At 48.4% G+C, this 24,048-nt stretch overlaps 1 protein-coding gene across 1 annotated transcript in view; it reads right to left on the minus strand.

The window, feature by feature from the left end:
• FRMPD1 (FERM and PDZ domain containing 1) overlaps nt 1–10,960 on the minus strand; it is a 78,931-nt gene extending 67,971 nt beyond the window's left edge. Inside the window, 1 exon segment of the mRNA XM_035016284.1 lies at nt 10,291–10,960. The gene's annotated coding sequence lies outside the window, so the exon portion shown is untranslated.
• Nucleotides 10,961–24,048: the final 13,088 nt, after the last annotated feature.

The following is a 24,048-nucleotide window of genomic DNA, read 5'->3' on the forward strand; positions in this document are numbered from 1 at the left end:
GAGAAGGATTCTGTAAATGGTAACTATTATTTTCTTTTTTCTTTTAATGATTTTTTTTTTTAAGATTTGACTTATTTATTTGACAGAGAGACACAGCGAGAGAGGGAACACAAGCCGGGAGAGTGGGAGAGGAAGAGGCAGGCTTCCCGCTGAGCAGGGAGCCCGATGCAGGGCTCGATCCCAGGACCCTGGGATCATGACCTGAGCCGAAGGCAGACGCCTAACAACTGAGACACCCAGGCGCCCAGGTAGCTGCTATTTTCACAGATGTGTGCTTCTTATTGACCTTCAAGGCCCCCCCCCCACCCCCCCGTTCAAGCCCCACTCAGCTCTCCAGCCTCTTTGCTGTCCTCCATCCACCTGCGCTCCACCTCCCAGGGAGTTCCAGCCCCACGGACTCTCTTCCCTTTTGCTCATGCCACTGTCATTGCCAGTACGCTCTTCCCTCTGTGGCTTGGCCACTTGTCCATCGTTTCCCTCTCTCAAAACTATATTCGACTATTTGTGTATATCCCCTGCTGGAGCAGAAGATTCTTGCGAGCAGGGCCTCGGGGGTCTGAGTCACCATGATTCTTCAGTATTTAATAAATACTGGCGGGATGACTGAAACGAATGGTGCTAGCCAGCCAAAGCCCAGGCCCCAGAAATACAGCCCTTCTGAAAATAATCAACAGCAACAGAGTCTTCTCTATATGACAAATACTAGAAGTCCCGGCACATCTGTAACTTCAGGACATCCCAGTTTGCTACAACTGTTCCCAGGGGAGCCACCACTGCAAGAAGGCAGATCCTTGTGAAATGAGCGAGGTTCAGGTGCCTTAACAAAGTCAGTCCAGTGAGAGGGAGAATGGCTTTGGAGGCAGAGGAGGAAGAAGCAAGAAGGAGCTACATTTCAGGTGCTTGCTGTTCAGATTTTATGTGAGCTGACATTACCAGGTCATTACTGGGTAAAATGAATACACATTCCTTTTGTTTAAAAGAAAATGTTAGAAAAGAAACATAAAGAAGGAAGGGGGAAGTTCTGGAAGTTTCCTATGAAGCCCTTCTGTTAAGCAATTTCTATTTTCTTGCAGTTTCCTCATTACGAAATTAGAACTGTGTTTCCCTGGAAAAGCTTATTTCAAAATCCAATGACCACCGTAAGAAAAGCAATTACCTCCTAATTAAACATTAAGATGATGGTTCAATGTATCAACATACTGCTGCAAAACAGTTACAAAATAAAAACAAATCCTCCCCACTTCTCCTTCACCCACTTCAGTCTACCTCATACTCTGATGGCAGATTAGTTTTACTAAAAGCACAGCTCTGCTCATGCCTTGCCCTCATTCAAAACCCTTCCAATGGCTCCCCATTGCCTTCAGGATAAAGAACAAACCCCTAAGTGGGTGTTTGAAGATCCTTCTCCTTTCGACACTGGCCTACTTGAATAGCCTCATTTCCTTCTAATCACCTTCAAATAACCCCTGGTCCCAACAAAAGGCACTGAGAGCCCCTGCCATGCCTTTATCTTCTTCCCACCACTGCCCAGAGTGTTCTTTACCCACCCCCAAACTCCCCATGTCAAACCTCTGCCTCCTTGTGAGACTCACTCCAACGTTACCTCCTCCATGAAATCTTCCATGATGCCCTTCTCCACAACACCCTAGGCTTCCACAACCTTTTACTAGAGATGATTCTCATGTATTTATTCCCAGCTGGCTTGCCTTACAGTTATTTCTTTTTTTTTTTTTATTTTTTATTTTTATTTTTTTTTTTTATTTGAGACAGAGAGAATGAGAGAGAGAGCACATGAGAGGGGGGAGGGTCAGAGGCAGAAGCAGGCTCCCTGCCGAGCAGGGAGCCCGATGCGGGCCTCGATCCCGGGACTCCAGGATCATGACCTGAGCCGAAGGCAGTCGCTTAACCAACTGAGCCACCCAGGCGCCCGCCTTACAGTTATTTCTGAACATATTCTCTACCTCCTGATAAACTATAAACCCAAATACATTTTCCCCTCACACTGAACACGTCCTGCAAACACAAGGTACTAAAAATTCTGAATGACTAAAGCAACAAATGGCAGAAACAGCACAATATGGTCAGCAGCAGCCGAATTTATCACGGCGCTTAGAGAGGGAGCAAGTCTGGAAACGTACGAACTCTAGCCAGAGGCTGGGACATTTGGTCTACAAACCCGTTTCTCCTGAAATCCCCTATTTGCTATCATTATCTACCCATACCTTCCACTCCTGCGGGATGTGTGTGTGTGTGTGTGTGCACATGGGTTGTGCAGAAGGAAGGAAGCAGAGTGAAGGAGGGGGATGATCACCAAAAACTGGCGTCGGCGGCAACAGAGAAGCTCCTTCAGTGAAGACAGCTCAAAATCCACAAGAGCCAAGCAGGTCATTGCACTAACATCAAACACAGGGAGGCTGTGATTGAAGTCCTGCCAGGCGGTGGTTCTGACTTTACCGAGGAGCTGCGGAGCTTGGTACAACACAGGGGGGCCCTGTGCCCAGAGTTCGTGTGTCTGTAGGTTGGGGTGGGGCTCAGATTTTGCATTTCTTTTTTTTTTTTTTTAAGATTTTATTTATTTATTTGACAAAGAGAGAGACTGAGAGAGGGAACACAAGCAAGGGGAGTGTGAGAGGGAGAAGCAGGCTTTCCGCTGAGCAGGGAGCCCGATGCGGGACTCGATCCCAGGACCCTGGGATCATGACCTGAGCCGAAGGCAGACGCTTAATGACTGAGCCACCCAGGCACCCCAGATTTTGCATTTCTAACAAGTTCCAGGTAACGCTGATAGGGACCACACTTTAAGGATCCTCCTTGTAGACAGGCAAATGAATCAAGGGGTTCAAGGTAGGAGGATCAGCTGTGGTCTACAACGCAGGCATTCCTTTTTTTTTTTTTTAAGATTTTATTTATTTGAGAGAGAACGCATGACCAGGGGCGGGGCTGGATCCTAGGACCCTGAGGTCATGACCTGAACCAAAGGCAGATGCTTAACCAACTGAGCCACCCAGGTGCCCCTCGACACAGGCATTTCTAAAGCTAGAAAATTCATTCTTAATCAGATTAAAGCACATGGAAAAACAAAATCATACCGCGACTTTTCCTTCTCCCTTGTAATTCAGACACTAAATCCTATAGGGTAGACTGGAGAGTTACTGACAAAGGAGTCAGGAGACCTGGGTTCGAGTCCTGATTCTGTCACTGGTTTGCTGGGTAACCAAAGAGCCCTCGCTGCCCTCTAAGGACATCACTGCCCCATCAGAGCCACAGAGATGCTCAGCCTGAACAATCTCCAGGGTCAGGTTTTACATCCTATGATCTCACAAATTTGAAAGCCTGTTGGCAATTTAGTTCCAAAACTAAGTATTATCCCACCTCTGTAGAAAATGCTTAAAGATACTGCAGTTGGGAAACTGAAAACATGAGAAAAAATTAAGTTAAATTGGGGAAGAACCCATAATAAATAATTGCAATTATGAAGACTGAAAGAGCCTTCACTTAAAGAGGTTTCACAAGAATAAGTGCTTGAGAATATTCCATGGAAATAGATTTTTAAATATACAGGAAAATACAATTAGGAATATTACTTGGCCAGAAAAAAAAAAAATGAAATCTTGTCACTTGCAATGATGTGGATGGAGCTACAGAGTATAATGCTAAGTGAAATAAATCAGTCAGAGAAAGACAAATACCATATAATTCTACTCACATTTAAGAATTTAAGAAATTAAGTTAAGAAACAAAACAAATGAGCAAAGGAAAAAAGAAACCAAGAAACACTCTTAATTAGACAACAAAACGATGGTTACCAGAGGGTGGGGGATGGGGGAACAGGTGACGGGGATTAAGGAGAGCACTTCTCGTGATGAGCACAGGGCGCTGCAGAGAAGTGCTGAATCACTATATTGTACCCCTGAAACTAGTACAACACTGTACGCTAACTAACTGGAATCGCAAACTTCATTTAAAAAATGCTGCAATTTTAAAAACCCAGCTCCCTTTCTGCGAACCATCTAGAGAAAGCAGGACATGTCCCAGAATGAGAACACAACTCACCAGTGGCGCCGAGCTGAGGGGAGTCGTCCAAGGAGAGCAATCGGCCCCTCTTCCCCACACGGGCACCTCCCCTCCTCCCCACAGTGCTCCTGGGCCTCCCAGCTCCCAGCTCTTTTTAAAGGGAAAAGGCCACCTTCCCAAGACGGTGGCCACAAGAAGGGGAGTATCAAATGACCTTCCCATAGCTCATCCATGAGCCCAAGTAAAGCGCATCGCGGGACCATGAGGGCCAAGCGGGACGGTCCCCCAGGGGCCCGGCGCCCGCTCTCGGGCGGATCCTGGGCAGCCTCAGCCATGCCCCCGACCCAGGGGTCCGGCCTCTCCCCCTTCGGCAGCACAGGCCCAGAAGCCCTCCAGATGCCACTGTCCTCGCCCCACCTCAGCCCCCGGAACCAGCCCAGGGAGGAGACCCTGACTGCAGCCCGGCTACTGCCGGGCCGCGGGCAACAGAGAACGTGCCGGCTGGCCTGCTGGGGGTGCCCAGCTGCCTCGGGTTAAAGCGAGCGGCTCGGCATTAAGTGGATAAGCCTCCCGGCCTCCTGGGGAGGTAGGTCACCCTCAAACACATTATCCCCCCTCAACAGATGGGGGGACGATGCCACAGGAAGATTAAATGACCTGCCCGGCCTCACACAACCTGCCGTAGGTGGGGCATACGGCGGTCCCAGTCCTCGAGCTGGCTCAGGAAGAAAGGCTCTGGATAGAGCCCTCCCGGCAGGAAGAGGCCTTGCACAACAGAGGTCCACAAAGACAGAAGCAGAGAGGTCACCTGCTCAAGACCACTTCACGTCCCTCTTTTCCCCCGTCTCTCCAGAACGCTGTGAGAGAATGACTTTCAACCACAAGGATGGGATGGAACAGGGTGTGGGGGCTGAGAGGACAGAACAGGTCTATCAGCAGCCAGGGCCCTCAGTGATCGGCACCAGAGGAGAGGCAGGCCCAGTGGGGTTCTATTGGTGCCCCTGGTCCTCTGCACGCCCCCAGGGCTCAGAACAAACTGGTGAACGCTGGCCTGGAATGATGCTAGTTTCACTCCTTTATCCGATGAATACTTGCATATCTAACAGGGGCAAGTCACTGAGAGACACACATAGATGAACCAGACCATCCCTGCGGTCACGAAATGTCAGTGAGCAGTGCACATAAATCACTAAAACACCAAGTAGAGATGAGTAAGGGCCCCAGCAGAGGGGCTGGTAATGTTTGGTAATGGGAGCTCACGTCCAGCTGTGGCTACAGTAGGGGAGTATCAGGGCAGGCTTTGTGGGGCAGGGGACCAGGCCATGAAGGATAGGAGAGTGACACCTGCAGGGCTGGGGGGGGAGGACACAGAAAGGGCACAGAAGGGGAGGTGGCACGAGGCTACCCTGAAGACCACAAGGACGGATGCAGGAGACCAAGAGTTGAGGGATTTAGGGTGGGACCGGCAAGTAGAAGCCCCATCACCAAAGGCCTAAAGCATAGGACTAAGGAGATAAACTTCGCCTCTAGCCACAGTGCTCAGCACGGCACCTTGCTCACAGAGACCCTCATTAATGCCTCGGAGCAAAATGCAGGAAGGCAAGTTCATGTGTGTGAAATGTACGACAATCGTAGAAGAATATGCCACAAAAAAGGCCTCGACTCTTTTTATCATTGGTATCTGGTCAGAACCACTCCTGAGTTTAGCTCCACTATCTGAAGCATTTGCTACCTTCTGCCCCAAGTGGAGACCATAATACTTGCCATCGCTTCTCACCCAAGAACACTGTGAAAATTAGTGATGAGGTAATGTCTGAAATGCTCCGAGCTCTTTGGAGATGTGTGGCAAAAGGCATCACTATTATTAATATTTAAAGAGAGTCTACCCAGCTCTGATCTCTTTTTCTGCAGACTAATGTTACGTCCACAGGATAAGGTGATGCCAGATCGGCCTCTACATAAACCTTTCCGACAGACAGCGCCCAGTGCCGGGGCCTCACCCTGAGCCCCTTACCTGGGGCTGATGGAGCCTCAATCCCAACGATGCCGGGCTGGTTTCTGACTGGTTCTTCGGGGTTGTCAGAGCACAGGGGTGAAGTGAACCAGGCAGAAGAGCAAGATAGATTTCAGAAGGTGGTCTTCCTTGGGGCCCCATTTTTTAAGCACTTAAGACAGTCCAGTGGAGACTTCAAGGGGAGTCATTTTAGCAAAACCCACATCGTATGCCAGTTAACAGTTTTAGGTCTAATGCAGTGCCCAAGAAAGGAAGAAATAAGAATACCTCCATGGGCTCAATTACAAATGGAGTGGAAAGAATAATTTCAAAAGTTCAAGGGGAAAAAAAATCAATCTATTTCCTTCCCCCAAAGCTTTTACGTCTATAAATACACTCACACAAATGGACCCAAGACCACTCTTCCTTATGAAAACACTGCCTGTCTGGCATTTGCAAGATAAACGATGTGCCCATCTTGCTTTCAAAGCACTGAAGCTCAAACAATGCTCTCCAGTAGCTTCTCTCTTCTTAAATAACACTCATCCCCCCACCATGATAAAAGTAATACATGTGCCTGGTAGAAAATTTTGAAATTATTCTTCTTTGGAAAGAAGAAAATAAAAACTATCTGCTACAACCTACAAGTTGCTAATTACCCTTCCAGCCTCTTTGTGTGAAAATATACATTTTCAACACAATTGGGAACTTTCTGTATATGCCGGTTTATAGCCTGATTTTTTTTTCCTAGAACAATACCCCTTAAACATTTACCTATGTCTTTATGATTGTACATTAGTTTGTGTATCCTATTCATAGGAGTGCCATATTTAAAGCTAACCCCCTATTGCTGGACACTTGGTCTGTTTCAGTGATGTCTGCATTACAATGTTGAGATACATCTTTGCATAATACACGGCTAATTACTCCCTTAGGATAAATTCCTAAGTGTCACTGCTGTGTGAAAAACTGCACAAGTTTTTACAGCTTTAGATCTAGCCAAATTGCCCTTCAGAAGGGCTATTGCAGACTCACACCCTCAGTCAGTGGAAAAGCTACCTCCCCTAATTCCTCACTGACCCCTACCTTGGTAAGTTTATAAGGGAGGTGTTGCCCTTATTTGAATGTTGTCCTCTTTGATTACTCCAGAGGCAGATTTTTCCCCAAATGCTGTGTCTACAGTGTTTTTTTTTCCCCAGAGTTTTGTGGGGTTTTTTTTTTTACTGTATGCATTCTACTCATTAGAAAGCCAATATACTATTCCTTCTCCAAAGGGTGTTTCCCCCACCCCACCTTGGTGTCTTTCTCCGACTGACCTATTTTGCTTAGCATTATACTCTCTGGCTCTAACCATGTCATTGCAAATGGCAAGATTTCATTCTTTTTATGGCTGAATAATATTCCCTTGTGTATATACACCACATCTTTTATCCATTCATCTACAGATGGACATTTGGGCTGCTTCTGTATCTTGGTTATTGTAAATAATGCTACTATAAACATAGGGGTGCATGTGTCCCTTTGAATTAGTGTTTTTGCATTTTGGGGGTAAATAATTGCTGGATCACAGGATAGTTCTATTTTTAACTTTCTGAGGGACCTCCATACTGTTTTCTTTTCCTTTTTATTTTCTTTTTAGATTTTTTTTATTTATTTGAGAGAGACAGAGATAGTGAGAGAGAGCAAAGTGGAGAGGAGAGGGAGAAGCAGGCTCCCCGCAGAGCAAGGAGCCTGATGCGGGACTCAACCCCAGGACCCCGGGATCATGACCTGAGCCGAAGGCAGACGTTTAACCCACTGAGCCACCCAGGCGCCCTCTACACTGTTTTCAACAGTGGCTGCACCAGTCTGCATTCCCACCAACAGTGCAAGAGTATTCCTCTTTCTCCACATCCTCATCAACATTTGTTGTTTCTTGTGTTTTTTATTTTAACCATGCTGACTGGTGTGAGGTGATATCTCATTGTAGTTTTGATTTGCATTTCCTTGATGATGAGTAATGTTCACATCTTTTCATGTGTCTGTTGGCCATCTGGATGTTATTTCCATTCTTAAGACATGAGAATGAGGTTGAGAATGAAAAGTTCACTCTTGCTGAATTCACCTGCTAACCTGTTCTTTTCTCTGCACCTTGACTCAGCTTGCAATCCCTGGCCCATCTCCAATGCAGACTCCTCCAAAAACCTTCTTGAGAACCATCCTCACCATCCTTCTTTCCAGACCTCTTTGCCTGGAGCTGAAATCCTGGCACTCACACCAATGCACTCAGCAATCCCCAATGAATAGATGGCTCTGTTTGCTGATTCCTGGGCATAAGTCCTATCAGTCCAGCTAAGAAAGAAACTTCTGGATAGTGATATATCTGTCATACCCATAGCCTTTCAACACTGGGCTTAACTTATAATACGCAATCAATAAAAGCTTATAGAATCTAACCAAATTAAATGGGGCAGAATAAATACAAGAGAAGGGATGGGAGTGCACAGGTTGTATGCTTCTAACTATCATCCAGACAGCTGGGAAAATTGAAACTGTCTTTGAAAATCAGCTCCTGAACACAATCATGACAAAAAATAGATTAATTCTCTTTAGGCATGTAATTCTGCGTCTGCTTAGACATTTCTCAGTTAGGCACACAAACAGTACTTGTTAAATGACGCTGCGTATCCCAAGAGCTTCTGTGCATAAAGGTCAATATATTCCGGAGATTTGGATTTCTTTTTCTTTGCAGGAAAGCAAGAAGAAGAGAGGAAATAAGGCCCCTAATCCATGCCATCTCTACTGGGATTTTCCATCTGATAATTCCAATTCAAAGCGAAAATCCTAATGCCACCGGGGAGGAACCGGTCTCCATCATTAGTGCTTTCAGGCCAGCAGCAAACATTTCTAGATAATTCTTCCCTGAGGGCAAATGGTCCATACATTCCTCAAGTGACTAGTCTCTCCCTGTTCTGGTTCGGAATCCCCCAGCTCTAGATTCATCCCCCAGCAGAGCTTTTATCACACAGCTTTGCGTGTTTGTCCCCACACGGGGCTATGATGTCTACAAGACTCATGACTTTCTCCATCCCTATGTGCCCTGGCGCCTAGAACATTCACCCTTCACATAGTGGATGCTCAACCTGTGTTGTGGAATTAAATGCAGTGCTGGGGCTAGCAAGGACCTTAGAAATAACCCCATCCACAGATAAAAAAAACTGAGGCCCAGACACGGGAAGCAACCTCTTCAAATATACACAGAGAGTTGATAATAATTAGTAGGTGGCAGCGAGGAAGAAATTACAAATGTTAGCAATGCTTGAGGAATTAGGAGGCTGAAGGGCTTGATGGAATTTGGAAAGGATGGGGGGAAATGAAATTCAGCTTTAGACAGCCTCTAACCCCCAGAAGTTGTCTCTCTTCTCCTTGATAGCCCGTCAGATAACATAAAAAGGAAATTAACCTTTATCGAATACTTACCATGGATAGGTAGAAGACAGTGGTTGTGTCTTCCTCGTGTCTTCTGTAAGTGTAACCCACTCACAGATAATCAACGAAGTAAGCAAGTAAATAATGTGCCTCCGGTCATGCAGCTAGCAAGCCCAGCACTGACTGAGTCAAAAGCCCCGGCCCTTTGCCTCTGCCCCACAGCGTCTCCGACCCTAGTCCTGGGGCTACAGGGTACCAAGGAGGAGCTAGGTAGACTGAGTGACCAAGTTTACAGGTGGCCTTGGCCATGTCCCAGGACCACAAGACAGCACCTCCGGAGCCGGAATGTTAGGTCTGCAGCCTCCCTGCCCCCTGAAAGTGCAGAGAACAGGCAGCACCCCTCGCTAGCACCTGGCTGACAGGGCAGACCCACTGCAGAAGCAGGTATGAGACAGAGAACCCCAGAGGCCTTGCCATAGCCGGGGTGCCACGGTGACTGGAAAGAGCACCGAGGGCAGCTAGAGCCAGTTGCAAGGCAGGCAGTCATCCTAACCTCGTCCCTCATTTCATCAGTCGGCACCATATACCAAGCCTGTGCCCGGGACCAGGCCCTCTTCAGGTCTCTGGATTGAACCAGGCTCAACCCCTACCTGGTAGAGGCTACGGTCAAGTGGGGCAGGTTACAGGGAACCACCCCTCAGCACCTCAGGTGAGGTGCTCCTCCAGTCTGGAAAAGACTTCCTAGACAAAGCAGGGCATTCTGATGTGGCGATATTTCTAAGCGGCTACCCCAAGCCTTGTCAAAATGGGACATCACTGTTCTTTACACCCAGCAAGCAAAATAAGAAGCCAAGAGCTCTGAACTGTTCCCCTACCCCTGTCCTGAGGACTCCAGGCAGTGAAGTTGGAATAGCTGCCTTCCTAGCTGATCCTGAAGATCCTTTTCAAACTTGAAATTCTTCCAGGTCAGATCTGGTTGGACGACCCAGGAGGGGGCAATCTGGAGTCCTAGGCGGGGAAACATAATTGAGGGTACTTTCAGTATCCTGCTCTATGCCAGTCCCTTCCTGGAAGCCTTCCTGGATCTCACCCAAGGCATGGCCAGCCCTCGGCAGGGCTCCCATGGGTCCTGTAACACGCAGCACCCTCCACTGACTCGATGCCCCCTGCAGGTGGGGTAGGGCTGTCTGGGTCATCTGTCTCCTCCCTCCTCCCCAACCCCTCCGGCCCCCATCCCTGCACAGACCTTCCAAAGCATACCGAACTGAGGGGAGCAGCAGTGAAGGAGGGGGCCCTGGGCAGGTGTGAGTCCGTAATCCCAGGGCAGCACTGAGGGCCACGAGCAGAGCCTGGAGCTGCTCGGGGCTAGGCCCACTCACCGCTGTCCTCTGGCTGCTTCTCCTCAGCTCCATCACCAGCTTCTCCAGACCCAACACTCCCGCTCACCCAAGGCCTTTTTGGCACTCTGGCAGGTTGACTGCAAAGTGATGCTCTTTGGAGAAAAGCCTCTTTTACTGGCATTGCATTTGGAGAGCCCATCAGCCCGCAGTGACTGAAGACTCCAGATAAAGGGCCGTGAACTTCTAAAACAGGCTACCTAAAGGGCAAGAAGATCACGCTCCGACACACTCCGAAAAGCTGTGAAGCATTTCCTGGTTTTTCACAGAAAGAGAGATGTACTTGGGCACTGAGAATGTAAATAATTTGCCTCAAGTTCAATGAGCCAATCTCGGACTGAGTTAGAGGAAAACTGTAAGGACATTAGCTCTTCCTCTCTGTGTCCCTTCTCTATCCAGAGCACGTTCACTACGGGATCTCCCCTAAGTCTACGGCTGGTCATGAATATTTTAATAGCCACAGCTTCTCCTTCCCATTGATAAAAACACCACTGGCCAGCCAGGGCATGCCGGTGAGGACTAAAGGACCACAAAGACCTGCCACGTCTGCAGGACAGGGCCCCTCGGAGCAGTGGCCGCCATGCTAAAGAAAGGAAGACCCGTGAAACCTGCAGAATGAAGACCTGAGGGGACCCTGGGCAGCTGGGTTCAAATACAGGCCAGAGAAGACAGTCACATAAGTAGAGACAGTAGAAAGCCAAAGGCCGAATGGTGGCCCCCTAAGAACTATATCCACACCCCAATCCCAGAATCCATAAACGTTACCTTAATTGGCAAAAGGATCTTTGCAGATGTAATTAAGTGAAGGGTCTTTAGGTGAGGAGCTTAGCCTGGTTTATCCAGGTGGGCCCTAAATGCAATGACAAGCGTCCTTGTAAGAGTGAGGCAGAGGGAGATTTAACAGACAGAAGGAGGCCATGTGACCAGGGAGGCAGAGGTGGCCGCGACTGGCCCCAAGTCAAGGAAGGCCAGTGGCCACCAGAAGCTGGAAGAGGCAAAGGAAAAATTCTTCCTTAGAGCCTCCAGAGGGGGTGCAGCCCAGCTGACACCTTGATTGCAGACTTCGGGGCTCCAGGACTATGAGAGAATACACGTCTCTTGTTTTCAGCCAAGGCTGCCGTGATTTGTGCCTGCAGCCACAGGAGACTAATACAGCGCCTGAGAAGTTATCAGACTGATGAAGGACCTGGGTCCCAGAGAGGGGGCTGCCCCACCCAGAGCCACTCCACATCAGCCCCTGATCCCGGACACTCTCCTCTACAGCCCACCAGCGTGCATGCGGTTCCCCAGCAAACTCTAGGGGGCCCACGGGGAACCTAACCAGGTCTCAGGTTGTGCTCATTGCAAAAAACAGACTCTGAGGTGTCATGGTCTTGCTCCCCCCCCTCCACGCTGGTCAGACCTCACCTGCATGGCCATTGTGTCCAGTTCTTAGCTCTGTCTTTTTCAGGGGACTGGATAAACGGGGGCATTCTAACTTCTAACTAATTCTAACTAACTAAATCCCTGTCTTTGATTGTCCAAATGGCTTAAATGGCCATCATGGGGAAGAGAAAAATGGATTTTTGTGTAGGGATTCAAAGGGCAGAATCGAGGCCAATGGAGCAGCCACAGCCTGGAGGGAGAGACTAGTTCAGCATAATGAAGAACTTTCTAATAATCAGAGCCAACTGACAATAGAATAGAAATGCCCCGGGGATTGGCAGGTCCAAGCAGAAAGAGGCTGGGTGCGCTAGGGGAATTCCTGCACCAGAAAAGGCTATAGTTGATCATTTCCGGAGTTGGCAACCCTGTTTGGAGGTCTATGACTGTCAGTTAAAATATCCTATAAAATATTTTTCATGAGTCTGGGCTTTTGGCATATAGACAGGGAGTGCTCTAACTAAGGAACTTATTACACAGCCTTTGTAGAAACAAAAAACAAAAAACTAAGTACTGCAACTATCCAGAAATGAGCTCAGAAAAAAAAAAAAAAAAATTCTTCCTGCTCCTGTATACAAATGTCTCTGACACCCAGGAAAGAAGAAAGAGGGAGAGCATATATGTCCATATGGACATCACCCTTTAACCTGACCAGGAGCCAAAAGCTTATGGTACCAAGGGAGCTTTGGGCTTGATGTCCTTCTCCAGGGAAAACTAGAGAGAACAGAAACTCCATGTTTATTTTAATAACTGCTTTTCCTTTTGCATTCTTCTGAATTCTACATTTGGAACAAAGAAAACAACAAAGCAGTAACTCAGAAGCTTACCTATGTTGACGCTCAAAACTTAGTTTTGGAGAGGGTTTTTTGGTGGGGGAGGAGTATTGTTATCGCTGGTTGTAGCAAGTGCTAGCCTACACCCGGCATTCTGGATACTCAGAGAACAGGAAGCACAGTGTTTCTCATCTGCCTGCACATCTGTCTTCTCTTAAGTCAAAATCTCAAAGAACTGAGCACTGTTGCATCCGGGTAAATTCCTCTGAAGCTCTTTCTGTTCAGGATTTTGAAAATTTGCCATGTTACCCTTTTGCCAAAATGGCTGAGCTTCTCAGATCACTCCTCAAGAGAGGTCAAAGGAGTAGACTTTCATATTTTTAGATTTTCTTTCTAGCTTGTAATTAGTGTCTTCCCCACCCCCCACTTTTTCTAAAAGAACACTGTTAAGCACACACATCATTTATCAGCCAGCTTGTGAAATGACTGGAAGCCCAAACCATTTTAACCACTGGCAAAAAGGTCTCCAAAAATCAGGTGGGTCCCTGAAAATACTGTGTCACTTCAGTGAAATTAATGGTTACTGCCCTCACATCAGTTGGCCAAGCACCAAATAGGGCTTTCCATTGTCCTTCAGGCAGATAGTTCATTATTTTTAAAACCCTCATATTTGCAGAGCTGCATAATGTAATCTGTAGTAACCCAAATAAATTTAAGAGAGCATTATTCTTCTATGAACGCGTACTAAGTTTGGCACATATCTTAGACTATAGTAGAAGTATGGCTACAACGGCTGCGCATAAATTAAAACTTTGTATACGGAATGGTGTTAAGTTCACAGGCATGTTTGGTATTTGAAAGCTTTCCATACCAGATCTTTTGGTATGGTGAAAAATCCTTTTATAGTGTAAATAATTATTGATAAGTTTACCTAGCTTGGAGGTTCATTTTTTACATAGTATATCTCAAAAATAGGCCATATTGGAAAGCTAAATTCAAAATTCAGACTCCTGTTTGAGGCGACATCAACTCTTCATCAAATGAAAGACCTACATGTCAAGGCATCAGAGTGCCTCAAGCGAGTTCAGCTGGGGACCACAAGCCCTGGAGCACCAGCATTGTGTTTCTGGCATGACTCAAACCATTTCAGATCTCAGGAAAAACACAGGCTTTTGTCAATCCATTACAGCAAACGCATATCAAACCCGCACTAGGGCTAGGCTCTGTGAGAAGGGCTGTGGGGCAGACATCAGAGGGACACTGTGTCTGGCCTCCCAGGGACTTCTCAAGGCCATGGCCGCATGCACAAGTGACCGCACACAACATCCTCCACGGTCGATGTTGGCGGCCTCCCTAATGAGCGGTACTAAATGCAGCGGGAGATCAGGGCAAGATGAGAACCCTGGGATGCGGGGTCCGGAAGACAGCTGCTAGGGCAAATAGGCTCTGAGCTGGGCCCTCAGGCCTGGGCATGACCACCAGGGCTGAGGTACATGCAGGCAGAGGGGCCAGATGGAGAGGCAAAGGATGGAGGGATTAAGTGTGGAGGACACGGTGAGGGAAGACGGGGACGGGGAGAATTGATGGAGACAGCCCATCATGTCCGCCGGCCTGAGGACTCTGGACTTCATTATCCATACACAAGGGACCCACTGCAGGTCTCTGGGCCACACATTAGACAAAACAGAAGGCTGATGTTCAGAGAGAGAATGGAAATGTGGGGACATGTTTGAGAGAGATTTTGCAAGTGAAAATGACAGGACTTGGTGAGTGAATGGATTTCAGTAAAGAGGGATCAAGGGAGAGAGTAAGGTCGTAGGTGACTATGTGGTGCCCCGCCCCCCCCCACAGTGCCATGGAATTTCCAGCGTGGGAGTGGGAGGATGCTGGCTAGGGGAGGTATCGCAGAGGGAGTGGGCAAGGCTGGCTTTGGTGACACTAAGCATGCTTCCCCTTTGCACATCAGTGAGCACTCCAGGGCACTACTCTTCAGGGCTTGCAGGGATGGGGGGAAGGGAGAAGAGGCAGGGAGGGAGGGACAGGGAGGAAAGGAGGAAGGGGCAGGAGAGGGAGGGTAAGAAAAGGAGAGATGAAGGGAGAGAGGGAAAGAGATCCTAAAGAAGTGGGTCTACAGTGGGATGTTCCCAAAGTGGGTGGCAGCTCACCACACCACCCTGGGCCTGACCTGGCAGGGAAGAGTGTTGTGGCTGGGTGTTGCTCTTGTCAGGACTCCTAAAACAGAGTTTTGTATCGAAGGAGCAGAGAACCTGCTCTGGAGTCTCCCGATAACTATGGGGGTAATATCCATGCACACAGACTGTCTGGTCCTAGAACACACAAAGCCTTTCAGGCCTCTGGGCCTTTGCATTTGCCCTTCCCCTCTCCACCGCCACCCCACTCTCTTAATTTAACTTTCCTTTGGAACTTGCTACATACCTGGCACTATTTCAAGTACATTACATATATCAATTCATTTAACTCCCAAACAACTCTATCAAGTAGGGTTATTATGCCCAGTTTACAGAGGAAGAAACCGAAGCCCAGGAGATTAAATAACCTGACAATGGAATATACTTAGTTGTCAGTGGGACCGGTATTCAAATCCAGATGCTGTGGCCCGGAGTCTGCGTTCTCACACCAAAGCCCCACAGCCTCTTACTGAGCTGGACTGCACCCTGCCCCCACCCCCACCCCCAGCTCTCGTCCCAACTGGCTTCTTTTTTTTTTTTTTAAAGATTTTATTTATTTGACAGAGAGAGACACAGCGAGAGAGGGAACACAAGCAGGGGGAGTGGGAGAAGGAGAAGCAGGCTTCCCGCGGAGCAGGGAGCCCGATGCGGGGCTCGATCCCAGGACCCTGGGATCACGACCTGAGCCGAAGGCAGACGCTTAATGACTGAGCCACCCAGGTGCCCCCCGACTGGCTCCTTCTCTCCTTTAGCTCCCACTGACTCAGGCAGGCCTTCCCCGACCACCCCCATTACTTTCTCTCACTTTACCCTGCTCATTTCCTTCTCAGCTCTTAGCCAGCCTGTAATTATTTTTTTTTAAGATTTTATTTATTTATTTGAGAGAGAATGAGAGAGAGCACATGAGAGGGGAGAGGGTCAGAGGGAGAAGCAGACTCCCTGCCGAGCAGGGAGCCCGATGCGGGACTCGATCCCGGGACTCCAGGATCATGACCTGAGCCCAAGGCAGTCACTTAACCAACTGAGCCACCCAGGTGCCCTAGCCTGTAATTATTTATGGGTTTACTTGTTTATGATGTTTCTCCAATTAGAATATAAACTCCAGGAAGGCAGGGATCTTCTCTTTGGTTCCAGTGTATTCCTGCGGCACCTAGAATCATTCCCTGGCACAGAGGAGGTGTTTTATGAATCAGTGTTGCCTGAACAAAATGAAGGACAGTATTACAGCCGCCACATGGTGTACGTAGGTTCATAAAGTATTGCAATGTCCTTCTTCACCCTCCTGTCCTATTTCCCTCCTTGGCTACTACAAATCTCCAGCAGCCCACACTAAGGCAGATGGTTCCCAGCATATATGGACAATGATGATGTATTTCTAACTGTGTCTGACTGTCAAATACCCCCACCTGGGTCCTTGAGCACATAGTGATAAGCTTGTGGGAGGCAGGGATTGCGTGTTCTGATTAACCTCCCTGTGGCTTCCCACCACCTAACAGTATTTACAGGGCATTGTCTGCTGTTGATGTCAGTATCTGATCTGAGCACCCCCAAAGAACAAAAGGCCCCTGCCCTTGAATCAGGAGGTACCTCGAAGGCAAATTACCTTGGCACAGGACCTCCAGTCTGATGGTGAGGTTCCAAGTCAATACCTATGCTAAAAGAAAAGGCACTATTCATATACTTCAGTGGTGTCTAGCAACACTTATGGGGCTTGCCCATGAACACTCCAATAAAAGAAATTATTATCAAATATCTATCATTATGCAAACACTCTGTTACGCACTTTATATATGATCTCATTTAACCTTGTGCATTTGGAATTATTATTCCCCTTTTACAAATGCAAAAAGTGAGGTTCAGAGGCCCAGTATCCCCAAGCCAGTGTGGATTCAAGCCCAGGTTGGGAGCCTCCTGAGCCTCTCCTCACTGTCCTCTACTCTGAAGTGTTCTGCCTTCTCCTCACTCCCACCTGACCCACTGTTCTCCTTCTGGGCCCTGAGCTTTCCTGACCCTGTACCTTCGCTCACACCAGTTCCTTGACCTAAAATGGCCTTTCCACTTTCTACCACCTGTTGAAATCCTCTTCTTCCTTCCACCTTCCATTGTGCAGTCTTCCCCATTACCCCTAGTTAGAATTCACCCTCCCCAGTGTCCCCAGGGGTCCCCAGTAATAACTCCCAGAATGGCCTGCAGTATGTTCCTTTTTCTTCCTCACTAGACCCTGAGCTCCTTGAGGGGAGGGCCTACTGGTATTTTTCCTATTTGTTTCTTCCTGAATGAGTGGTGACAAAGTGCTGGTTGAATCACTGAAGAAAGAAGAGGGAAAAGACTGGTGGCATTCTAATGCATCTGAACCATCAAAGGCTCGGGACAAATTAGCTTCAACTACAGAGTATGGCTGGGGAAAGGCAAACGGATGTACCACAACTCTGCCGTGTTCCTGCCCCAGTCACAAAGTACACTCTTACTAGTTCTGTGATTTCATAAAGCTTGAAACTTAAAACCAGGAAGTCGAGGAAGGAAATAAAATAATAAAATCACTTTCATAAGAACGCTTTAATAGTAATGGATTTCACCCACACACTGGGGAGATGCTAATTGCAGTCCAACGGGCACAGGAGATTGGGCAAAAGAACAAAGCCCACCTTCTAGGACATCAGTTAACTACCTTGTGCTTGTTCTGATGTGGCTGCACCGGAATGCACCTGTCCTGGAAGATATGGACTTGCCAAAGTGTAGGCCTCTCCAACTATGCCCATGTTGAACACCCACCAAAGAATGCCTGATTTGGAGTGATTTTCTATATCATCTTGATTGGAAAGCATCACTTTAGACTAGAAACAAGTAGATGTTGGCCTCCATGTCAGGACCCCTACAACAGTGCCTTATTTTTTTCCCCAAACAACTATTTTGAGGTTTTAACAAAAATAACCGACTCACAAACAGAAACACTTCCTGATCTATAAGCCACTCTGAAAACAAATCATTATGCTGTTGAATATTTTATGATGGCCAAGGCACTGAAGGAGGGAAGGCCAGCATTCACCAATCCTTGCCATGTCTATTTCGGGACTCCCAAAGCACACTGCAAATGCCTCCTTTATTTTCTAAACTCCCATCTGCAAGTGCTGGGTGGATGTTTAGTGAAAGAGTTCCTCTACCCAAACTAACCCTAAATAGAGGGACCTGGAAGATTCTACTTCTTCAGACTTTACATCGGAAGGACCGCAACCATCATTTGGTGCACATTCCGCCCTCCCCACTTCGTGGGCGGCAAAACCAGTGCGGGGTGGGGGGGAGGGACTTGCCCAAGGTCACACAGTCAGTGGATGGCAGAGGGGTCACCAGAAGCCAAGGCCCGATGCCTAGCTCTGGGAGCATCCTTTATTTCCAGAGACTGGCTCAACAACCCTCCTACAGCTCAGCCAAAACTGCTGCTGGTTAGCGACGTGACCCCCTCCCTGGCCCCCGCCCCAGATTGACTTCTGTGGGTTCCGCCCCCCAAGGGGCCCCAGATTGACTTCTGTGGGTTCCGCCCCCCAAGGAGCTGACACACTCAGGGGTGCCCCTGACTCACAAAATGGCAACACAGGCATGCACTTCAGATGACCATCCTCGGCGAACCCCTCCTGGTCCAAGTGTGGCCGTCGAGACGCGGCTGGGCTGGCTGGTCCGAGATCACTCAGAAAGTTGGCGCTGGCCGTGACCGCACCTGAACCCAGGTCTCCCGCCTCCCGGTTTGCCGCTCTTTGCACTCCACTATGCAGATTTCAAAAACTTAAGCAACACATTGATACTGTGGGAGATTTAACTGTTGCAGGCCCTGAGCGAGCCCGCGGGCGCCTCCCACAGCGATGGGGACACGAGGACTGGAGGCGGGCACGGGTCACCCGGGGCCGCTGGTGCAAACGGAGCGCACGGCGGAGGGCGGCGCGGAGGAAGCCGAGGGACAGGCAGCCTGCAGCTCCCGGAGGCGCAGGCCCAGGGCGTAGGGGCCGTCAGTCCCCCCAAAACTTTGCGGCGCCGGGACCTCGCCCTTACCTGCAGAGGAGGCGCCGCCCGCTCGGACGCGGACCGGAGAGCTGACGCTTTCGGCAAGGGGCGGCCCCGCCCGGCGGCGGGCACGGACGCGGGCAAGGCTCGGGCAGCGGTTCGGCGTGGGCTCGGCTCGGGCTCCGCCTCCCGCGCCGCGGCTGCAGCCGGAGGGGGAGGGGGGGCGCAGGGCCCGGCCGCGCCCGCGCCGTCTGGCCGCGGCAGGTGCTGAGGCTGCAGCTGCGGGGCCGCCAGCTGCCGGCGCCGCGACCCTCGGCCCGGGGGAGGAGCCCGGCGCGCCGCCTCCGCGGGCCGCGGAGGTCCCGGCCCGCCGCAGTGGGCGGTCCCGCTCCCACCCGGGCCCTGCCTCCGCCGGCCTTCGCGGCTTCCCACCTGGGCACGCAGTGTCCGCCGAGTACCCACGGGGGAGACTGAGGCCGGGAGAGGAAAGGGGCTCCCCAAGGTCACCCAGCCCGGCCGCAGTGGGGCCAGAGCTAGAACCCAGAGTAGTCCCAAGGAAAGACCTCCTTCTCACCCCACCCTTCCCCTGGCTGTCATACTCCAAGGCCTCTCGAAGAACTCCAGCTGTGTGGGACTCCGGTCCTACCACCTCTCTATCCATCGGACCGAAAAGCATGCCTGTCTGAAAACTCTTTCCCTTGCTGAAGAATCTTCTCCACACCTACTAGATCCCTACCCCGCGTCAGACACCGGAGATACAGCTTCCAATAAAGCGCTATCACTGCCCTCTCGAATGTACTGTCTAATGGGCTGTTAATACAGCGCACTTCTTCTAACAATAGTGTGATCCCAGGGTGCCAGCGGGGGGCACCTGCATTGGCTGAGCGAGGGAAGAAGGCCTCCTGGAGAGCATGCCTTTTATAGGGAAACCGGGAAAGGCCAAGGAGGTTAGCCAGTGAAAGGTGGAGTGTGGAGAGAGCTTTCTAGGCAGAGGCCACAGGAACAAAGACCCAAAGATGAGAGGGATCCCAGTGAGGGAAGGATGGGAGCTGAGAGCTGAAGCAGGAGAGGTAGGAGTTTTGAGTAGGGAAGGGCACCATCAGGTTGGTATGTTAGGTCGTTCTGGTGACAGAATGGAGCACAAGTATTTATTTATAAGGGTGTCCTTCATCAAAAAACAGAACAAAAACAAAAACAGCCTTGCAGCAGTTGGAGCCTACCTGGCCCAGGTGAAGAAAGGCACTCAGCCCCTACCTCCCTCTATCTTTTACTTCCAAATCCAGGCTTCTGTTCAAAACCTCTCTCTTCAGAAGCTCTCTTTGAAAGGCCTCCTACCTACCTGCAAGATCTCTTTTCTCTCCGTGCCCCAAAGATCTCCTCTCAATGCCCCAGCCCCTCTGCCACCCAGCTCCATGGGCTGAGTTAGCCCTTCACTCCTTGGGGTCTGCTTCCTGTCTCCTGCTTCCTGTCTCCACTCCAGATACAGTGTCCCAAACTCTGCCTCAGGATCAGCACCATTCAGGGAAGTGGACAAAAAATGGAAAATTCTGAAGCCATGGTAGAAATTAAGTAAGCTTCTAAAAAATTAAGTGTTGTACCTGTCCACATTATTTCTTACAACTCCATGCAAATCTACAATTATCTTTAAATAGAGTTTTTAATTTTTAAAATTATGTGTTGTAGATAAAGATTAATAACCAAATTACTCTCCTTAATGCAGATTATTAAAGACTGAAGAGGGCACTTGTCAGAAAGGAAAACAAAAACTCACCCTTCTTGGCCAGTGAGTACAAATTTCTTACACAGAATTTTGTCCTGTCCCTCTCAATTTCCTAGCTGCCCCTGCCACAACTATCTGCCTCTTCAGGAGCCTTAATGTGTAAGCAGTTTCACCTTTGGGCTCCTGCCACTCTCTGCCCAGGTTCCCATTCTGATTATTCTTCTCCCTCAGCCTTCCTTGTCTGCCGGCTGGTTAAATGCCAGTGTTGCTCATGTCCCCTCTTGGTCTCTTTTGTCTCTCCTCTCTCTCACTGAGCAGTTCTATCAGATGCATGGCTTCAGCCTAGACCTTCTATGCTCCAAACCCAAAGACCTAACTGCCAGCTGGACGTCTCCTGAATCCTCTTCAGTTGCCCCAGTCTCGAAAGAGGCAAAACCAAACTCACAACTTTCCCCTAAATTACCCCTTCTGCATTGCTTCCATAGCTCAAATGGTAGTAGCACTGAAACCAAAACCAAGGGGGATATTCTAGACTCTTCCCTCTTCCAGGCCCTCATACCCTACTGGTCACTGAGTCCAGTCAACTCTCCATAACACCTCTTATCCATGTCTTCTCCTCTTCATCTTGCTTGCTGCCTGGGCCTTACTTAGTTGGAGCCTCGCCATTTCTTGGTGAAGCCGTAGTAAATGCCTCTAGTCTAGCCTATTTGCAATTCATCTTTCTTCATGCTGCCAGGGATCTTTTCAAACCATGAATCTGACAAGTCACTGTTCAAGATACTTCCATTGTTTCTTCTCGACCCTGTGATAAAATCCTAAGTGCTTAGCATGGCATGAAGCCCTCAGTAATCTGACCTGTTACGGCAACAGCCCCAACTAGACATCACCCTATTACCTCGTGCCAAATACCTCATGTTCCGAGGGCACATATTTCACAATAGTAAAAATAGCTACAATTTATTAACTTAGTACTATGTGTCAGGCCAAACAGCCCTTCCTCAAATCCCAACACAGCCACTTGTTAACCTGTGTTGGCTTGAGCAAGTTCCACACCCCCTCAGTTCTCCGTTTCTTCCTCTGCAAAGGGAGCACAGTAAAAATACCTGAAACCTACGGATCTTCTGAAAAGAGGGACTAGAGATAAAACAGTGGTCCTTCCCTGCTAGCCAGCACTTAGCCATACCTATACTCAGTGTACGCAGTGAGGACTCCCAGGCTCCTTTTTCACAGAGGGAAACCGAGGCTCCCACCTGTGAAGCCATTCAGCTAAGACTCCACAGCCCTGCAGTAGCTGAGCGGGGCCTCACCCGGGATTCTAAATCCCCCCCAGCTAAGAGCTTTGCAGAAGCTAACGCCGCACCCTGGGAGGCTTCCTCCTTTCCTGCTTTTCCTACAACTTGCCAGACAAGTTCTTCCTCCTTTAAATCCTGCTCAAAAAATGAGGTCTTCCCTAGCCCCTCCTTTGTGGCTGTGCTGTGCTTGGGCTATTCTTCAAATAAAGCACCAAGCATACCGCAATACAATGATTTATTTGCATGTCTGTCTTCTTGAAACCTCCTTGAGAGAGACAGTTTATTTATTTTTTGTGTTCCTAGGACTCTATAGATATTTGTTGAATGAATAAATAAATCGGTGAATAAAATATACAGAAGATTCTCAAAACAACTTTACCCTAACAGCTGTCATTTCTTTTTTTTTTTTAAAGATTTTATTTATTTGAGTTAGAGAGAATGAGATAGAGAGAGCATGAGAGGGGGGAGGGTCAGAGGGAGAAGCAGACTCCCCGCCGAGCAGGGAGCCTGATGCGGGACTCGATCCCGGGACTCCAGGATCATGACCTGAGCCGAAGGCAGTCGCTTAACCAACTGAGCCACCCAGGCGCCCTAACAGCTGTCATTTCAATCTAGATCACTTTTAATCTGTTTTTGTCACTCTGAAGTCATTTTGGGTGAGACAATACCATCAAATGATCCAATATTAACACGGAGCAAGATACAGCAAGACTGCAATTTCTCATATGGCTATTTGATCACGCCTTGTCCCTCTCAGATGTCGCTCCTTTTTTTAGTGACACTGTAATAACCCATAATGAGAAGCTGTGTTGCATCCTAATGAGACTTCCTGACTAAAACATCTGAGGTTTGGATTTATTTCCCATAAGTACCATTTCAGCTAGAAGTTTTGCTTTCTCTGCGGCATGAGTGTGCCATTTGTTATCTGCTAAGTGCCCATACCTTCTCCTTATCTGAATTAATCTCCTTTGCATTCAAATACTTTTGAGAGCTAACTTAATAGTTAGCTTTTCTATACAATTTCCTTCTTGGAATGCCTAACTCTTCCTGACTTTGTATCTATTGTTCCCAAAATAGAATCATTTACTGCTTCAAGTTTCAGCTTTACTGTCTGTAGTGATTTAGGACAAGTTTCTGCTCTTCCTCAGAATGATCAAATTCCATATGGCTAAAAAAAAGAATTGTTTTATACATGTCCCTGTCATTTTGTATGGAGTAGCGTTTTTTTGTTGTTGTTGTTGTTTTTAAAGATTTTATTTATTTATTTGAGAGAGAGAGAGCATGAGACGGGGGAGGGTCAGAGGGAGAAGCAGACTCCCTGCCAAGCAGGGAGCCCGATGCGGGACTCGATCCAGGGACTCGATCCAGGGACTCCAGGATCATGACCTGAGCCGAAGGCAGTCGCTTAACCAACTGAGCCACCCAGGTGCCCTGGAGTAGCGTTTTTAAAGTAGATGTTAGAAACTTTTATTTTGTATACCAGAACACAAGTACATTGTCCATTTTAATGCCTTCATATCAAATTAATAAGAAGCAGTGCAGGTGAAAAAATGAACAGTGGTCTGGGAAACAGGAAAAAAAAAAAAAAGAAAAGGATTCTAGTACCATTTTGTTACTTGCCCAAGTCCCCTCACTCTTCAGGCTACAGAAGAGAGAAGTGAGACCAAATGACCTTCGAGGTTTTTTCCAGATCTCAAATGACACGATTCCTTAATGGGCCTCCAATAAGTCATTCATCCAACATTGTTGACTGCCTACTATGGACTCGTGTCTTTTGACATGTAGCGGTATAAGACAAATCCAGACTGGATAGGGAATGGAATGGTTTGGTTATGAGAGTGTTATTA

This window comes from Mirounga leonina, unplaced genomic scaffold, assembly GCF_011800145.1.
Source record: "Mirounga leonina isolate KUSES-001 unplaced genomic scaffold, KU_Mleo_1.0 Mir_170, whole genome shotgun sequence".
Lineage (NCBI taxonomy): Eukaryota > Metazoa > Chordata > Mammalia > Carnivora > Phocidae > Mirounga > Mirounga leonina.